We start from the raw sequence: 19,319 nt of genomic DNA, 5'->3' as shown, positions 1-19,319 counted from the left end.
CTAAAACTCACTGCAAAACACAAGAGCGTGAAATTGAAAATAAAGTAGGTGCTTCCACTTCTACTTAAATCCCACTTAATTTTAATAACCACTGAGGTTAGGCCTTGCATGAAAGGTAGGAAGTTGATTTAAATCTTGATTTATCTCTTGGTTGACTAATAAAATATTGTCATTCTGCTCAAGTGAAAAAAAAAAAAAAAGGACCACTGAAAATGTCACACTGGTTTAACTTTTCCTAAAACTAAAAGTATACCTCCTGGGCACTTTCTTCACGTTTTTGGTTTTCTATCTGTTCCATTCCTCCAACATAGGGGGTTCATATATGTCTGCAGACCAATAGCAACCAAGGGGTTAATGTTCACTGTCAATCACATGAATTCTCATCTGAAGTGGGAAACATTTATCTTCTTAGTTACACATCTAACAATATGTGCTATTTATATACTGATGACACCTGGCTCAGAAGGGGGTGCTGATATGATCGCTATAAAAATAATGATTATACAAACTGGTTAGCAAAGCAGTATCTAAAATGAGCACAACCACTGTGTCTCTAATTCTGCTCTAATGTGGAGGTAATTGAGAATATTAGGTGACTTATTATTCCTATTGGCCTGTCCTTCCACTGATCTTGGGGCCTCCTCTTCACCTCAGTGGCAAGAACACATGTGGGTTTCTCCACAATCATCTACTGCTTCTTGTACTTCATTATGTAACAAGCTGGCTTATGTTAGTCTTGCTCAGTCATAGGTGGCTAAGAGTCTCTCATCAGATAATCTAAGAACAAAAGTTTCTTCTTTACTAGGTTTTACCTGAACAGCGGTGGAAGCAATTTGTCACTTACAGTCCCTTCCTGAGTTCCAGGATTTATATGATGCCCACTCATCTCCTTATAATCAAAATAAAAAATATACTATTACTAAATGTGAGAAAACTAGGATTTCAGGTTGAAAAAGTCCCTTTCTTCTGAAAGCCTGAAACATCATTTAAATAAACCTTTCAACCTGCTCTGAGCAGCACATTTTGGTTATTCTAGACCCAGAAAAACCTCAGAAATCAGGGTTCATTAGGGAAGGTTAGAGAAGATGAAGATGGATGATGATCAGCCAGGAATTAATGAGGATCGAGGAAATCCAACTAATTTCACCTGGAAATCTCTGTAGCCATCCGTCTTTTCCATCATCTGCTCCAAATTTGGACCAGTGCCCTAGGGGCAAAAGACAAATCCATCCATCTTAAAAGTCCACTCAGGTGAAATGCCATTCAATGGTGGTATTTCCAGGACAGTAGAAAGGAACCATTTCTTTTCTAGTTAACTCAGCAGGCATCAGTGGCTCCCATTAATTTGAGAAAAGCATCTGGTTTATGCTCTAGAATAAAATCCCTCCTGTGAGTTAAACCCCTACAAAGTCTTACTGAAACCACTGAGGGCATCTTATTGATTGGAGGTGGGTGGAGTCTTGCTTTGCCATGAAGGTCAGGTTTTGGAGTAGTTATCTTTGGGATGTACATTCCCTTGGTGAATAGGAATCCAATAATCATACCTGTTTTTATGATTTCAAACATTCCATGTTAGCATAAATTACAGCACATTCATATGGCTTTTATTGTTAAAGATAACAACCACCTCACTGTAAAATATTATTTTTCCTGAGGGTTCTCAAATACCCCTGTTAACACAGTCCAGTATCTACAGCATTCTCACATTTTTCCCCTGTCATTGTTTGTACTCTGATATAGTCTAGACAAAGCCCAGAAATTGAGGAAGATCTTTCCAAAATGTTTTTAACCCAAAGAGAATAAAAAACAACCTCACACACATTGGATTTGAAGATACTTCCAATAAGATTTTTTTTCACTACTTTTTGATCTCACTTTATGAGAAATAATTGTATTCTTGAACTATCTAACATAAGCCAAACTTTAATAAATCAAAGATTATTATTTTAAGGAACTGTGTGTGTACATACATGCACGTACATATTTTGCATTCATATATTCATAAGCATATATTTAAAACTTTTCAAGCCAAATATCACATCTTTGATGAAACGAGGACTTTGGAACATACTCTGTTACTCAACTCCAAACGGTTTCTCCCTTATTTATTTCAGAGTCAGATCATATGGGCACTTAGGTTTTTTGAACTCAACTACATTGCTAGAGGAGAAAGGAAGAGAGAGAGGAAGTGAGTGCATTTGTGAGAGCCTATGAAGATGGTCCTGCCCAGTTCCCCCCAGTTAGCTTGTGACCCAGATGAACATGATAAAGGAGGAGTGTGCTCTCTCCTCAGTCTGGCTCAGTCTTCTTGTAACCTGCACGGTGCAAGCATCTTAATGTGCTCAGTAGATAGGTTTATTTTATACAAAGTGACTGGCTGTTGCCACTTTCAAAGAAATCCTTTAATCCAATGTGATCAGGATGTGTTGACAGTTAATCTAAAAAAATTGTTTGAGGTATGGAATAATTACACACATATATGTATACATATACATTTATATAATGAAGGTATCCTGTATAAACCAAGAAATTTACAGAATCTGTTTAGAGTTTTATGACTCTCCAATCTTTTAGTTGTCTTGTTTGCATTTAATTTCACCTTTTTTTAAAAAGCAAAGTCACCATTAACAAGTCCAAGGCAACAATGTAGTTTTCATAGAAATAACTCTCTATTTCACACTCATTTCATCCTTTCTTCAAAAAGATGAAATACAACTGGCATAAACAGGATTGGGAGCACATAACTGTCAAGGCTTCCAACTGACCTGGTGGGATAGGTAGGAGGGCCATTAAGGCCCCAGAGAGGTAAAGAGAATTGGAAATGTGTTCAGTGAGCTTCTACTGTACCTCATCTGAGGCTCAACCAAAGAAATAGCTAATGATCTATTCTGATGCTGGAAGGAGAAAAAAATGTACCAGTTGGAACAGCAAAGGGAATGTAGATTGGTCTCTACTCTGAAGCATTCTATGGATTTAAGGAGTAATTTTATCTGGTCAGTTTTTATCTTACAGTCTATTGGATAAACCCTGTCATTCATAAGATCCAATAACACTGCTAAAAAGAGAACAGAAAGAGAAAGTAGTCATGCTAAACAGAAAAACTAAAAGACAGAAAATATATTTATTTGCTGTTTCTAGTGCTTCCTGTGGTGTGGCACAGAAACTGAGGAAGATCCTTTTTTTTTTTTCTTTTTCTTTTTTGCCAGTTGTACTTATTCTTTTTAAAGAAAGGACAAAATGAATGTGAAATAGAGAGTTATTTCTATGAAAACTACATTGTTGTCTTAGGCCTGTTAATGGTGAATTTGCTTTAAAAAAGGTGAAATTAAATGCAAACAAGATAACTCCAAAAGATTGAGAACAGAGTCATAATAATCTAAAAAGATTCCGCAAATTTCTTGTTTTATACAGGATACCTTAATATATAAATGTATATGTATACATATATACATATGTATAATGTTTATGATTCCATACCTCAACCAATTTTATTTTGTGTGTGTGGAGTGGAGGTTCACATGGTGTCTTAAAATTTTTTTGATTAAAAACTTTCATCTCTAAAATTCTGACTGCACTAGAATGTCAGCTTCGTTAACTTGGTTCAGTATTTCAGACCCTGCCCATCACTCTTGGATAAGAACATGCCAGTTGTACTTGGTCTTTTTGAAGAAGGGATGAAATTAGTGTGAAATAGAAAGTTATTTCTATGAAAACTATATTGTTGCCTTAGACTTGTTAATGGTGAATTTGCTTTTTAAAAAAGGTAAAATTAAATGCAAATAAGATAACTAAAAGATTGAAGAGAGAGTCATAAAAATCTAATCCAGTATTTGAGGCTGGATTCAGTCTCAATGTCAAGCACATACTGGCTAATTCCACCTTAAAACACTTGTAGCTGTGAGGGGCAGTATATTTAAAGGGCCTTTATTTAGCTCGAGTTTTATTTATTTAAGATTTATTATTTACATCCTGTCTACTTCCATGAAGGATTTGAGGAAGCTTAACTCTTCAGTTAAACTCATTCTTCATCGGATCAGTCACTTCTCTCCTGTCCCGCTACGTCCCACTTCAATCGAGTAGTTTTCCCAGTGTGAGCAATTAACTTGGACTCCTGGGGTCTGGGCCTTCCGCTGAGCAACAAAGGCAAGAAGTCCACAGAGTCTGTGACCTTTGGTTAGCTGCCCAGGCACAGGGAGCAACCCCAGCAGCACAGGAAGCCCTGGCAGAACTTCCCAGGGCATCCCCTTTGGTGTCTAAGACCTCTCTGGGGGTTGTCATGGGGCGTGAAGACTGTCCAGAAATCAGAGGGACTTAGTAGCCCCAGACTCTGCGACAGTGGAGCCAAAAGAGGTCACGAGAACCTTCCCTGTGAGAGACAAAGGGCAATCATAAGTTCCCTCCCAATAGGGTCTCTGCCAATATGTCCAATAACAGCATCTTTTGTGCAAAACAGAGAAAAACCTCAACCTCAGCTCTTTGTGGATATCCACCTATAACAAGTCTGACTCAAGGGAGCAAAATATCCAGAGGAATGATTTCCACCCACCATTGATCCTTCTGGGATGACGAGGCCACCTAACTTAACTGTGCGTATGTTTTACATCTATTATTCAGTGATGAAAATACGTGCCAGAGGCATATTTGAAGAACCTCAGGTAAGAGCTGCCACATGTGGCTGTAGAAAAAAGGCCCAGAGTGTTTGTGCCTGGGATTTACTTCTGTCTGCCAAATCTGACTGCCTTCTCTGGCTCCCAACCCTCTTGGCTCTTCTTTGTGTGAGTGTGGCTGCCAATCTCAATGCCTACTCAATATGTCCTTTCCGGGAGAGTGGATAAAGCCCTGCATTCAATCACACACTCCCCTCCATCCTCCTGTTAACCTAGCTTGCACACCTATGAATTTTGCTCTCTGAGAGGATATGTAAGCATTCAGCCCCTGGTAAAAAGTGGTTAATGTAAAGGGCTGTCCCAGAACAGAGATGCTTTGGGCCATCAGGAGATGTTTTTCCACTAGTGGAGACAGATGTGAGGTAAGCCATCCACACTGTCCCATCAGCATTTTTGCAACCAAAAGCAGACATCTGGGAAGAGGTAGCTGAATTTCTGGGTGTGACCTGCATTTGTAGAATAGTATGAAACCAACTTGCATACATAAGGGATGAATCGATGATTCACAATAAGAGAAGGTTTGAATGCTAGCCTTGATCGGAATGAGAGCCATCTTTACAGAATGGGAAACTCTGAGATATTTTCCTGAAGAGTCTAATTCAGTGCCTGTTTTAATCTGCTAATTAGCAGTCTGTTCTAACTCTCTGGCTAACCAATCACAGACTGAAATAGCAGATATACCTGAGGAAGACCTTCAAGCTCTTTGGGAAGAGAAAAGGAAAAGAAAATATACAGAACCCACATTGTATACCTGAAATATAGGTATAAAAAGAATTTTATTCTACATTATTCTAATCTAATACTTCAAGGTGAGTAAATTTATATCCTTGTCCTAGATATAAAAATGTATATAGACAAAAGAAAAATTGAATCGCCCTATTTATAAACAGGACTTCCAAAAATTTTAAAACTACCATTATTATTACAGCTTTGCTTGACAGATGAGGAAACTGAGGCTCTAAAAATAACTTTGCCTGAGGTGCAGATCTCTGGGGTCTTGACTCAAAGTCTCTTGTACTTATTGCTCTACCATGTTCACACCATTTAGGAGACAGGAGTTCACAAAGCAAACCTGCAGGGGGAAACCTCTTAAAGAACTAAAGACGTCTAAAGAGCACATAGTTGATAGATTTGCCTGAACCCTCTGTGTCTGCTCATCAAAATTCAGATTGTAGGGGCTGGGCTTGTGGCTCAGTGGTAGAGCTCTCGCCTAGCATGTGAGAGGCGCTGGGTTCGATCCTCAGAACCCCCAAAAATAAGTAAATAAAATAACGGTATTGTGTCCAACTACAACTAAAAAAATATTTTAAAATTCAGATTGTAATAGGCAAATAATTCTAAAGTTAAAAGGACTAGAGATATATGCTTGAATATTAAATCTAATAATACAAGCCATTCAAAGGTGCTGGCGGAAAATTGTGTGTGAATCGCATTTTATAAAATGGCTATATAAAGGTTGTTTAAGGGGGCAGCTGTGGACATAAGGAGATGCTAAACTTTTGTTTGTACTTCTTGAGTTGTTGTTTTTCCAATCTTTCCAGCACTGCACACCAAGTATAGAAATCAGCTAAGCTGGAAATGAGCGAAGTCACCCCTGTTGGCATCAAGGTGGTCTGCTCCCCACTTTTCTTAGCTGCCATCCTTCTGGACCTAGAAACACAGCCCCCTGGGCTCCTGCTTCCTACACATTCTTTAGTAAACACTTCTCAGTATTAGAAAGAACTTCCTTCTGTTCTTTGCAAACAGAAGTCACTTTGTGGCAAAACTATAGTGGGGCACATGCACACAGCGAGAAACAGATGGTTGAGTGGCAACTGCCTGGACTTTTGTCTGTGGCCATCACTTCCTGGAACAAGCTACCCAGCTTCTCAGAGGACTATTGGTTTCCTCAATTAAAATACAGGAGAAATAAAAAATAATGCCTACTTTCTCCATTCTTCTGAGGATAAAAGGAAATTAGATGATTTATAAATGACACAGCACCACGCAAAGAAAATATCTAATCAGCGAAGTTTGGGAAATTAGATTTGCTGAGACCCTGGGACAAGGGAAATTATATTGACAAGGGACCTTCAGGACTTCTTCCCAGCAGCCCAGCACCACCCACCCCCACCCACCGCCCAGTGAGGAGGCAGGGTGCCTAAACTGTGTCAGGGGTTGCGTGACACAGGGCTTGTGACAGGGGGCCTCAAGGTGCAGCACAGGTAGTTTCCAAACTACATTTCTGGAGCCCAGAGTCACTCACATCTTAACAGTGAGGCTCCTTGAATTTTGCTTATGTAAAGCAACTTTAGTAGAGTATCCAGGTAAATGTTTGCTGAAGAATGAGAAAGAGGACAAAAATTCGTGAGTTGATGATTCATGGTCCAGATAAAGGAAGGGTTACAAAAGAGAGGGAGAAAAGCCAAAAACCAAATTCTATAAAGCCCAAACAAACGAAAAGGTAGCCCCAATAAAGATGAACTGACAATACCAGGGCAGATGGCTGGTCTCCGGGACCTGTGAGAGTGATATATCGGTGATGCATACGACCATGCTGCAACTTGAACGCACACCTTGCCAGTGGAGATTTTGATCCCCTCAGTCCTGAAGAGGCTGAGGAATGCTCAGTATATCTGGGTTACCCCAGTGTGTAGAGCAAATGTTAACATGTGCCTGGGTGTGAAAAAGGCAGGGGAAACCTCTGTATGGGACCAAGAAACAACCAAAGCAATGTAGAATTGCAATCTTAAACATCTCCTTTGTGTATTACAGTCAGAAACAGGATGTAGTCCTGGACCCAAGTCTCATCTATTTCCTTGCCTGAGTCCTTCCTCTGATGTCAAGACTTCAAAAGTGCTCAGTGAGGCAGGCATCCCCAATTTATGGGTGTACAAACTGAGCCTCAGAGAATGCCCTGGGTCATCCTGGTTTAAGCACTGGCCTGGCCCCCCACTCCACTGCTCTTCCTGTCCACCTTATAGTATGTATGAAGCAGGTGCCAGGCCAGCAGGTGAATCTTATTTTTCAGGAGGTGCCCAGCCAACGGGTGCAAGTGATTTCTCAGTCCGACATCTAATGAATAACAACACGAATGTCAGAAGATGTAAGAGAGAGACTCAAAAGTAAGAACAGTAGGATAGACAAAGAACAGAGAGGCTTACAGGAACCATGGGAAGATGGAATGACCTTCGCTTTGAGGCTGAACGTTCCAAGGTGCTAGGCCAGAGTGACAGTGGGAAGATCACAAATGGCACAGAGAAGTCAAGCCAGTGACAATGCTGGTTAAGGAAGAGGCTCTTGTTGCACAGCTCTACTGTAATAGGACAGCGAATTAGAGCAGGCTGTCACACAAGCTTTTGGACATGTGGATTCTGGGCTCAGGATGGGGACCTACCTAAATGTGGGTCTTGGCTATCATTTCCTCAGAGAAGATGACTGAACATTGGGGCTGTCTGAGGCCTGCAGGAGAATATAGCACAGCACCAGTAATACAAGAGGGATACTGAGCTCATGTGAGGTTGTCTGGGATTTCTGTGGCCCTAGCCTAACATTTATAATTAATGGAAAGATAACTAGTTTCTTTTCTCATAAGCTCCTCTCATATCCACCTCATGGATTTCAATTAAGAACACTCTTGGCTTCAAGGTCCTAGAACCTAAGGCTGGGCTACTCTCTTGAATTAAAGGTATCTTTACACCTGTAGAGCTTCAGCTCCTGGAATGAACAGGATCATACCACCAAGAAATCTGTACACTATCCAATACAAGAGTCACAAAGAAGAACCCAAAGAGGACATCTGCACCTCTGTGGAATGGGTGGAAAGGTGGCTGGTCTTTCATTGACTGATTTAAGCAGTTCTTAAAATTGTCACTTATTTGGCATGGCTAACCTGTCCTACCAGCACAGTTGGCCCCCAGAAAGGAGTCTGGAGATTGTTTTCCATGGATCTCATCACTGCACAGGACCAGAGAGGTGCCTGTACCTTAGCAGAAGCCCCAGCACAGCCTTGACAGCAGACTGTGACACTTCTCAGCCAAAGATCCTGACTACCAAGCTAGAATGGTCAGCACTTCCAGCCACCTCGCCTCTTTTCCTCGGAAACTGAGCATCTATCTGACTTCTCTATTGGCGATGAACAGACAAGACAAGGACACAGCCCAACCATACAGTTCATTCTAGCTGCCCTGGAAGTAGAAAGAAGGAAACCTGTGCTTAGCAGGAAGAAGGCAGCAGAGCTATGATGGGAAAAACAAAAAAGCTTTAATGTATGAAGTGACAGCTAATGAACTGACTCACAGAAGAAGATTCGGCTGATTCTCAGTCTAAATTTTTCATTACACCCCAGGCAGGTGGTGGGTGGATCAACTTGCTTCAGGGGCCAAGGTATCTGGAAAATTTTATAGTGAAATATTTTAATGATCAATATTAACTGTAATTTGTCACTGTACTTTTAATGAGGAAATTAGAAAATGAACCACTGTACAGGTGTTAGACATATCTACAGATAAGATGCAATCTATGCACTCCTACAAAAGGCATCCCAAATATCAATCAAGTTGCCCTTGACTTCCACTGTAAAATAGTCAAGTTTCTCCAAGGGATGCAAAAATGGAAAAAAATCAGATCAGTTATTGCTTTGCCCTTTGGTCTTGGCAAAATATGACAAAGCACCTAAAAATCTAATTGCACAATCAGCTTTACTATTGTTCTTGCCAATTTTAAAGAACTTCTCTGTAAGTATCTCAACATCTCTCAGTATCTAGTAGACAGGTTCATGTGTGATATGTCAAGAGCAATGAGGCTTCTACTACCACTAAATAAACCAAAGTCCAAATTCAAGGAGTAAAGGCCAAACAAGGGAGACCCTAGGAAGAGAAGCTGGCAGGGGTCACACCCCATGAATAGAACCTCTCAAGGTGTGCCTTGGAGAGAGAAACCTTTGACAGTTTTAGTAAAAGTTTTCCCCCACACATCAACAGGGAATAGTCAATTGAAAATGTGATCTGTGAAAAACAATCTAGACTGAATGACGTCACCGAAAATCTATTGAAATGATGGAGGGTAACAAATGGAAACCAAAATTTAATGGAAAGCTGAATTCTATAATGAGGAAAGTTAAAGAGTAAAAATTCAACCAATTCTGCCTATCTGATTTTTATTTATTTTCTATGCCCACCATCAAACTAGCTTATTTGGTCCTATTAGCAATATTAAATATTGGTCATCACATGTCAATCACCCTTCTAAGCCCTTTATGTGTATTAATTCTGTTCCTTATCCAAACAAACCCATTTGGGAAATGCTATTCTCCACATATTACAGATAAAAAAAATGGAGGCACAGTGGTCAAATACTTTGTCCAATATCACAAAACTCTTAAGAGGCTATGCCTACATTTGTACCCGCAATTGTCTCCCTAATCTGTGCTCTTAATCACTATGCCTTACTGCCTCTCAACAAAGAGAAATGTCCAAGGAAGAGAAAAAACAATGACATTGAAGTAAAATAACCTCTCCTTTATTCTTGCGGGAATAAACTCTGTCAACCATTCTCATTCCTTTGACTCTGTGTCCCTCAAGGAAGGTAGACACCATGATTGCCACCTGGCATCTCCTCCACTGTGGGGAGGGGATGGGATTTGAACAGACTGATCCATTGATGTGATCTCTGAAAAAAGGATATCTTCTATGTACAAGCTGATATTTCTGTTTGTGGATTAGACTCCAGTGAACTTGGGAAGTACAAGTCTTTCCAAGTCACCATGAGATAACTGACAAACATCAAACTACAGATTCGCAAAGCTGAAGCTCAGATCCTAGTCTCTAGTGGTGGTGGGGAAGCAGTAGTCCTTAAAATCCAACCTGAAATAGTCAACCAACCTAATTTACTTTTCTGCTACATGAACTACCCAAGACGAAACAAAAACAAAGATCATCTACTGAGCACTGACGGTGCTCGTGCCAGGGACTGATAAGCCTCTATACATACCATCTTCTTTGCTCATCCTCCCACATTCTCCCTGGAGAGAGGGGCAGGGACTTACCAGCTTCTTTGTGAAGGCAGGGAGTTCCCAAGTATTACAGATCAGCAGAACTTCTAGGACAAAAATTTTGCTGGCATATGACTAAAGGTGAAAAATCTGGATAACACTGTATGAGTCTTTTCTGAAGCTCCATGTATACAAGATAAAAGACTCTCCTTTATTCTGAAATTAACTTCTTCCTACTTCTGATGTTGAAATGTCTTATCTTTTATGAAGGGACTATGATATTACATGACAATTTTAACACTGCTGTTTTTAATATCCTTGCCTCAAAATAAAATCTAACGCTATGTTCAGCCTCCTCAATTAAAAACATGTTGTTGTTGTTGTTGTTGTTGTTGTTAGATCCTGAAATCCTAAAGTGTGGGGTCACTGACCAGGGCTGATATCCTGGATTCAGCCAGGAAGGGAATTCAGAAAAAAAGAAGGTAACCCCAGTGAGCCGAAATATACCCAGCATTGCTGCCGTCTTCCTTGCAAATCTCTGATCTGACCTCTAGTTACTTCTTAAGTCCCCAGTGGTTGCTACCAGTAGGAATTCCCTGTCCTTCCTGTCCAAGCTGACATGCCAGGCAGAGTTCAGGACACAGCTTTAAATGTGGTTTCCTGATTAAAAGGGAGACTCCAGTTAGGCAGGAAGGAACTCAAGCTTGAATATTATATGTCATAGTCATCTACCGCCTCTTAGGAATGAAAACATCAACAGAAATGACCTGGAGCAAAATATCATTCCTGAGAAAACCCCCAACAACCCAGGGAGGGACTCTAACACAGAACTTCATCTTTTATGTTTTCTTTAGCAATAAAGTGACATGCTTAAGACTCAGTCACTCTAAAATACTTTAAAACCAAACAATATTTGGAACAGCAAATAGTGATGAAAAGAAACGAATGCTAAAAGGAACCAGGTATAGCATCTATACGGTAGCTAAGACAGGGTGTCAAGAAAGAGAAGCACCCACGGAGTCAGGCAATGGATAGCTTACTTGACTCTGCCACCAACTTGCCTTGGAATCTTAAAGGAGATGATTCTCAGATCTATTCATGTTAAATCCTAAAATTCAAAATAAGATGGCTGGTCACATTAAACCCTAAATTCTGTGGTTCTATTTATTGCCTGCAAGAAGCACAAGCTACTTTCATATGTCAAGAAGGACAGTGAGAAGTAATATTAAGAAAGAGCTTCTTAAAGGAATGGTGTCAAGTTTCTGAAGGCTCTCAAGACCCTGACTAGACATAGGTGAGTGACGAGCTGATGGAACGGAGCTCCAGGAACATCTCTGATGGGTTTTCCCCAAGGGAGTCTCTTGCCAGAGCACAGACATAAAGAACTCAGGCCCTATTGCTGAGCACAATAGAGAACAGCAGGGAAGAAGGAAACAAGAGGGAAAGAAAGATCAATAAGGCAAAGGCCAAAAACAAGTGGGATCTTAGGAACATGGGGGAGTGTGTGAGGGACAGGCAGCATGAATGAGTTCAAGGCTTGGAGGTTTATACAGTATGTAAAGGATGGAGGGTGGGAGAAGGGAGTTGGATCAGAAGAAGAATGGACAGATGAACAGAAAGAACAAAGAAGGAAGAAAAAAGAAAGGAGAGAGAATCAGATCCTCCATCTCTCAATTTTTAATATAAATAGGATTTCTTAACTCTCCCTGCCCTGACATTTACCAAACAAGTTACCAGATGTGAAGTCCTGTGGCCAACTGCATTCCTGTAAATAGCCAGAGATTAAGCAGAGAAAACCCACACGCTTCACGTGAACAATATAACACCATTTTCCATCGTGAGAACACAGATGTGGCCCATCTGTACGGAGATATGGAAGGGGAAAAAAAAAAACTGCACGAAGGGTCCATAACCTTTCAAGAAAAGATTTGGGGCTAAGCTATCCTGAAATAGAACATTTTGATTACAAAATAAAAACTAGGTCAATAAGATAATGGATGTGATTTAAATGAAAATCACAGTATTTGTAATGGGCTAAAAATGGTATCAATGTTACTGCAGAGAAAGAATATAATTAAATTTATTTTTAAACAGCAGCTCCCCACCCCAAGCCGACAAATCCCAGCCCAGCCACCAGTATTCCTCCACCTCATCCGTGAGGAATGTGCTGGCATCCCACAAGTTGGTCTGAAGAATGCTGAGTTTCCGTAGGACTTCAGAAGATCCCAGATGACACTGGTTAGCCACATTCTTTCACTTGTAGATCACTGTTACTAATTTAGAAAGCAAAGGAATGGAAGTTGGGATCTCACCACGTCATTCTCTTACCAGTTTTTTTTTTTTTTAACTTTCTGGCATGGAAACATGCAAATGTAGGTACAGCTGCCACAGGTCTGCCATCTATTGAAACAAGGGACTTTGGGAGAATTCCAGACAGTTATGAGGTGGAATCGGTCTTTGCACAGGCTAGGAATTAAGACAAAGGGTGAAGTGCACATTTCTGGTTTTCTTCCTACAATTTGTGACATGATTTTTGTGGAGAAACTAAAACTCTCGAATGTCGTTCATCTTCTACACTCTCCTTGGGAAAGGGGCGAAGAAAAGCAGGTGAATTAGATGTAAGGAATAATGCTTCAGGTGATGAATACAATTGCTATGTCACACAAAGTTTACCCTGGCATTTCCTGAGAGTCTATATAAAAGCCACAGCCAAGGAGTTGGTTTGTGAGTCACAAAACATCAGTGGCCCTTCCAAACTGAGGATGCCCACAGGGAGAAAATAAAAACAAATCAGACATCACTCGCTGATGAATATATTACTTTAGATGATGGAAGTGTGTGTGTGTGTGTGTGTGCGCGTGTGTGTGTGTGAATTCACACACACATGTGAATGCATGATTCCCTTATTAAAAGAAATTGAGTCAATATTTATATCCTAGAAATCTTAGAATAAGATATCAGCATGACTACATATACATATTAATCATTCAGAAGAGGTTATTTTCAAAATCTTTTGTGAGAAATGCATATTTACTAGTAAGTTCTTTTAAAGCATTAACTCTTCCTATGTTTAAACTCTAACACACCAAACATTATTTGCAAAGCATTCATTCACCCTTAGAAAGCATAATATACCTCCCATGAAGAAAATCTGTTCAATCACAACAGAACTTGTCAAACAAGAGAACTAGGGAACTTATTTCATGGAATGACTAATGTCATGCTGAACTCCCTCAGTACAATTAAATATGCCAGTATAATATCATTAACTTAATGCCCACATCACCTCCTCATTACTTTGAGCATTACAATAAAAGGTATTTCAAAAAATAGCAAGTTGACAGACATAACCATGAGTCTACAAGTGACTTAAGGAACTCCAAGCCCTGGTATTCTGAATCAAGTGAAATAAGTTACCACAATAGGTCTTGAAGAATTCTCAGCCATAAGAGGAGCCAAGGGCTTTGAATAATCTGAGCTCATCTGAACACTCCTGGGTTGTTCTTATATATAGTTTCTCCCAATAAGCAGGCCCTTTAAGCCTTGAAGTGAAAATAGTGAAGAAAATATGTGGCAAGGGTCACTGCAGGCTGCGCAACCTCTGTGAAGATCCACAAAATAAGGTCTTGGTTTTCTAAAGAAAAGCATTCAGTTAGTATATAAATAAACAAAAACAAAAATTCTTATCTTCTATGACTGCAGTTTGGAGACCTTGATATGATGTGAGAGAATAATTAAAAAGTCAATAAGCAAAAAACACTGAAAGAAACTCAGTGCAAGCATGTGATGTGGGACACGCCTTTGTTTAGTGGGTCTGGTGGGGGGTTTATTATTTATAGGGAAAGGGAAAGAAGATGACAAAATAAGCTCTTGACAAAGAGGAGGCAAACTTGTGCTGGGAAAAGCTTGGTGGGAAGAGAAGGCATCTGAGTGGTTGCCACTGTCAAAGGATGAACTTGGTCTAGTGACTTTGGTATATCTTGGCTTCTTATAAGAGAAGAACTATTTGGGGGCTAGGGAAACAGGGTATTTGGAGAGAAAGAGAAATAGCTGCTTGAGCATGAGTGAGAGAAGGAAGCCCTCTTCTTTCCTGCCAACCTGCAAGTGAAACTACAGTCTAGTCCCCAGGGCTGCCATAACAAGACAGGACGGAGGTCGAAGTGAGCCACTGGCTATGAATGCCCAGAGACTTTGGATGACTCGCCATTTCAGCCAATACTACAGGAAATGGGAAATCACTAGCCAATAGTGATCCTCTTCTATAAACAGGGGTCTTGTATCTGCTTATGCAACTATTACTCATGCATGTTCAAGAACAGGCTGGGCTGGTCAAGCCAATAAGTGATGTAAAGGTTTATCTACAAATAATATGTAAACCCTCTATTCCAGGATCAGAATTCTAGCACGTTGTGAGTCCATTAATTAGTTCCATCACTTGGTTCACTGCACTTTTGTGAAATTTGTCAGGTGAGGATCTGCGAACTGGAGAAGGGGAAGATAAGAGAACCGTCCCTGGATCAATCATTCCCCAAAATACGCATTCTCTATAACCCTTTATATTGTCCTATGGGTACATTATATATAAGTAATGGTAATAGAAGTACTTGCTTCTTAGAGTAAATGTTCTAATGGCTAAAAGTCTAAATAGACTAGAAATGAATACCAAATAGATCAACACTGGCCATTTTAATAGAAAAATTATGGAATGTGACATGTAAATGGAAATCTTACATTTATAAAAGCAGGCAAAATGATTATGTGTAACAAATACTTATAGGCAAATGAGAAAAAGTAGAAAAAAAATTTTCCCCTTCTAAAATAAACTAATCTTTTTTCAGCATACAATTCTCCTAAGTTCTGACATTTATGCTTGCTTGAAAAAACAATTTAAGTCAACACTTCCCACTCTGTTATTCAACCCTGAGGCATGTAATTTTGATTAAATGGCTCCAAAATACCTTCCTTCACAAAGAACGGGTACCAACTGACTTGACCATGACAAAGTCACTTTGCAGTTTGACTTCTGCTACCCAGATGGGGCCCTACTAAGCCTCAAGTTTACCTTCGCCCACTCTCTCCTGCTTCTCCTTCCTTTGAGGACTCTACCTGGTGACCCCTGCCATACCATGCTGTTGTCTTCAAAAGGCACCTCTTCATTTTCAATGACACCATATGTAGAATGGTACATTCCTCCCCAGGGTCAATGCCTCCGTTCCAAAAGGGGATCCTATGACTTCCTTCTTCCTAAAACCTCTGTCCCACTCTCAAATACACTTCTCATTCAGTTTCTCTTTCTCTTCTGGCTCCTCCTTCCTCCTCAAAATCTTAAAACACTGCTCCACCAAATCACCAGACAACTCTAGGATCATTTGTTCAGTTGCCTACTTGAAACTCCCCTGCCCAAGGATATCTAATAGGAACCTCTGACTTCACACATCCAACACTTGATCTTAGTGATAAACCTGGTACTCATTCAATGTTCCCATCTCAATAAATATTCCCATCTCAATAAATGGGGGAGGGGCTGGAATCACCCCGTCTGCCCTCTTTCCCTTCATATATCTCATCCAATAACAAAGCCTGTTGACTGTCTTCAAAATATAGCCCCAACTCTAAGCACTCATCTCCACACCCACCATTGGCTACCCTAGTCCAAGCCATCACATCTCTTACCTGGCCATTACACTTAAAATACAACCCAAAGTTTTACATGACTTGGATAGCTCCTGGTAGCTCTAGAGCCTTCAAGTCTATCTTCTTAAGTCCATCTCCCACCACACTTTGCCTTGCTCACTCCATTCTAGTCACACCAACTCTCTATGTTTGAAACATGCAACTCTGAATGCCATCTGTAGCATGGATGAAATATTACCTCTATGCAAATGTTAAATTGATCCTTCTGCCAACCTGCTTCTCTGATAGAGCCTCAGGGTACACATTCTGTCTACAATGCATCTGGAGCTAGATGTCCCTGTGCCAACACCAATTAGACACTGCAAAAAAGGAGCTGTTCCTCCATCACCAGGCTGGAAGCCTTGCCAACCTCCAGTGTACTTCAATCCACAGTTGACTGCCAGACCCTACCATGCTCCCCAGAAGTCTCAGTTTGCTCTTTCCTCTCTCCCTCTTTGCAGTCTTGCGCCTGTCCTGGTCGTCCTATATTTGAAACCCCACCCTTCCTCTAATTGCTCCTTATCTCTCTCACTGCTGTAACAAGGGTCCATCCAGAGGTTAAGGCAAAAGGTTCTTTCTATACCCAAGTTCAGGCCCATGGCTGTTAGCCTCCATTCTACTGTCTTATGTAGTGTAATACAGTAGCCACTATCCATGTGTGGCCATTTAAATTTCAATTAATTAAAATTAAAAATTCAGTTCCTCAGTTGTACTAACCACATTTCAAGGGCTCAACGGCCACATATGGCTGGTGGTTACCTTAATGAACAGCACCGTTAGAGGACATTCTCATTACAGAAAATTGTTAGTGCCAGAAGCTATCTCCTCTGACAAATTTATTCAACTCCCATGACAACACCTTCTGGTAGAATAAATCCCATGCTCACAAAGCCCTTTCAACCTACTAAGCTCTCATATTTCAATTTTAAGGAACTTCTGATACTTTCCTCCCTAAGATCCATCCCAATTTTAAAGGAAAAGGAGATCACATGCCCTTTGCCCTATTCCACATAAACCCAAGTTCTGTTTCATAAAATTTATTTTCTTTGCAGAATATTTACATATTAATATTCAATTTATATCTTTCAAATGCTGACTCAGCTGTTATGTCTTTACTATGTGCTTAGGAAGGTTGACTGTTTTAGACTGAACAGTCTTGGGCACTAAGCCAATATTTAATGGTGCCAAGCATAAAAAGCTCTTTAAAAAGTGTATTTTAATAAAGATGATAACACAGTGGGGAAGCATTTAGGCCTTGGAGTTAGCTAGGCCTCTGTCTGTTTTGCCACTTATTAGCCAGGGACCTTGGGCAAACTATTTAATCCTTCTTCATCCTCTATTTAAGCACCTACAAAAGAGAAAAAATTAACATATGGTGAAAATTAAATGAGATTATACCTGTAAATCGCTTTAGCAATGTTTGATACATGATGACCACTCATTAACGTTAGCTGCTACTAATCAGAGTGTATTAAAGAATTATAAACAAAATAAGCTTAAATAATTCACAAGGAGGTTAAAAGCAAGCTAGAAAGAAATCCCAAATGTAATTGTTTGTCTTACAGAGTCAAATTAATGTCTTCAGATACAATGTATTAGATATTACTTAAATATCAAGTCTTGGAAAATATGTATCAGAGTAACATAAATTTGAACATTTCCATTCTATTTCTTGTATAAAAGCTACATCGTGTTTCCAGTCCTTTGGAAAATTTGTCTCAGAGACAGTGGAACCTTGCTTGGCAAGTTGAACAAGTTTCCATTAGTTAAATGCAACAAGGATGATTTCATTTTAAAAGTGAAATGTGGAGAGTGACTAAATGGAGAGAGTACAACTCATCCTACTAGTCTTTCAAAAAATCTGAAAAACAGATTCTTCCTATTATAGGAAGAAGTACAATTTCCAATTCAAAGTGCACGTGGATATTATTTTGTATCGAGTGCTTAGAAGTCCATCATCCCAGTGAACAAATAAAATAGGCACACACATTCCATGCATATGGAACATCTCTCTCACTAACTATAGTAGCTGAAATTCAGAGGTGGCCATATATGCTCAATAGCCAAAAGCCAGTACATTAATCCTGCCAAACAAGTCACTATTCTTCTTTTGCTATAGCTTCTAAATGTGTGAGGCTGGTGTTTCTCAAAGTATGCACCCTGGACCAACAGTAGCAGCACCTGGGAACTTATAAATTCTTGGACTCCTGGATCTACTGCATCAGAAACCCTGAGGGTGAGACTTACCTGTATTAGATCATCGCTCCAGGTGTTTCTGGTGCCAGAGCTACACCTGTGCCTTCTATTTGAGCACTTGTGCCTCTATTTGGGGCAGTTCCAATAGAGAAGTCATTAGGCCTCCTTTTGGACAGGTAATATTGAAAAAAATCACCAAGTGACTCTCATCTGTACTGACACATAATATGGATTTAGTCTTATTTACTAAGACTTGATTCTCTGATATCAAAATTAATGGAATCATTTATAATGTTAAGCAGAGCCTACGAAGGGGAACCTTTGTGATCTGTCAGGCACTCAAAATCTGGGCCAGGTGGGGAAAGCTAACTTCAAAACCCCTCATTTTTGTCTGTCATGAAAATGGAATTGAATAAAATTTGTCTCAAAACCGTATGTTTTAATTATCTTGGCCTCTATAGTAAAAGTTATTTATCTACAATGAGAGAAAGTAATAATATAAAGAATGGAGTAATGAAGTTAATTTAGGAAAGCCTCTAACACATTTTTTTAAAAAAATTCATTTTGGAAAGCAAAAGAATTGTGGAATTATACAACAAAATCCCACCAGCTAAACAAAAAAGAAAGATACAGGCAAACCTCTTTGGATGTTTTTATAAGACATAACATTTCTTAATGGTCAAAACTCAGAGGGAAATAGAGAAATGTTCTGAACCTCGAAACTTGAATAATCACATAAAAGAACTTATAAACAAAAGTGTCTTAAATGACATTTGTTGTCATTTTTTAGAAGATCCAAAACAAAATGAAAG

At 39.7% G+C, this 19,319-nt stretch overlaps 1 protein-coding gene across 3 annotated transcripts in view; it reads right to left on the bottom strand.

The window, feature by feature from the left end:
• Nucleotides 1-19,319, bottom strand: part of Samd4a (sterile alpha motif domain containing 4A) — a 212,414-nt gene that overhangs the window by 124,348 nt on the left and 68,747 nt on the right. The window contains exon 2 of one of the 3 annotated variants that reach the window (XM_048793329.1): nt 8,946-9,036. The exons of the other annotated variants lie outside the window; for them this stretch is intronic. The gene's annotated coding sequence lies outside the window, so the exon portion shown is untranslated. The remainder of the gene's footprint in view (nt 1-8,945; nt 9,037-19,319) is intronic. 3 annotated transcript variants of the gene reach the window in all.

Source organism: Marmota marmota, unplaced genomic scaffold, assembly GCF_001458135.2.
Source record: "Marmota marmota marmota unplaced genomic scaffold, marMar, whole genome shotgun sequence".
Lineage (NCBI taxonomy): Eukaryota > Metazoa > Chordata > Mammalia > Rodentia > Sciuridae > Marmota > Marmota marmota.
Note: the sequence above shows the minus strand (reverse complement) of the source record. Positions and strands in the feature narration are given on the sequence as shown.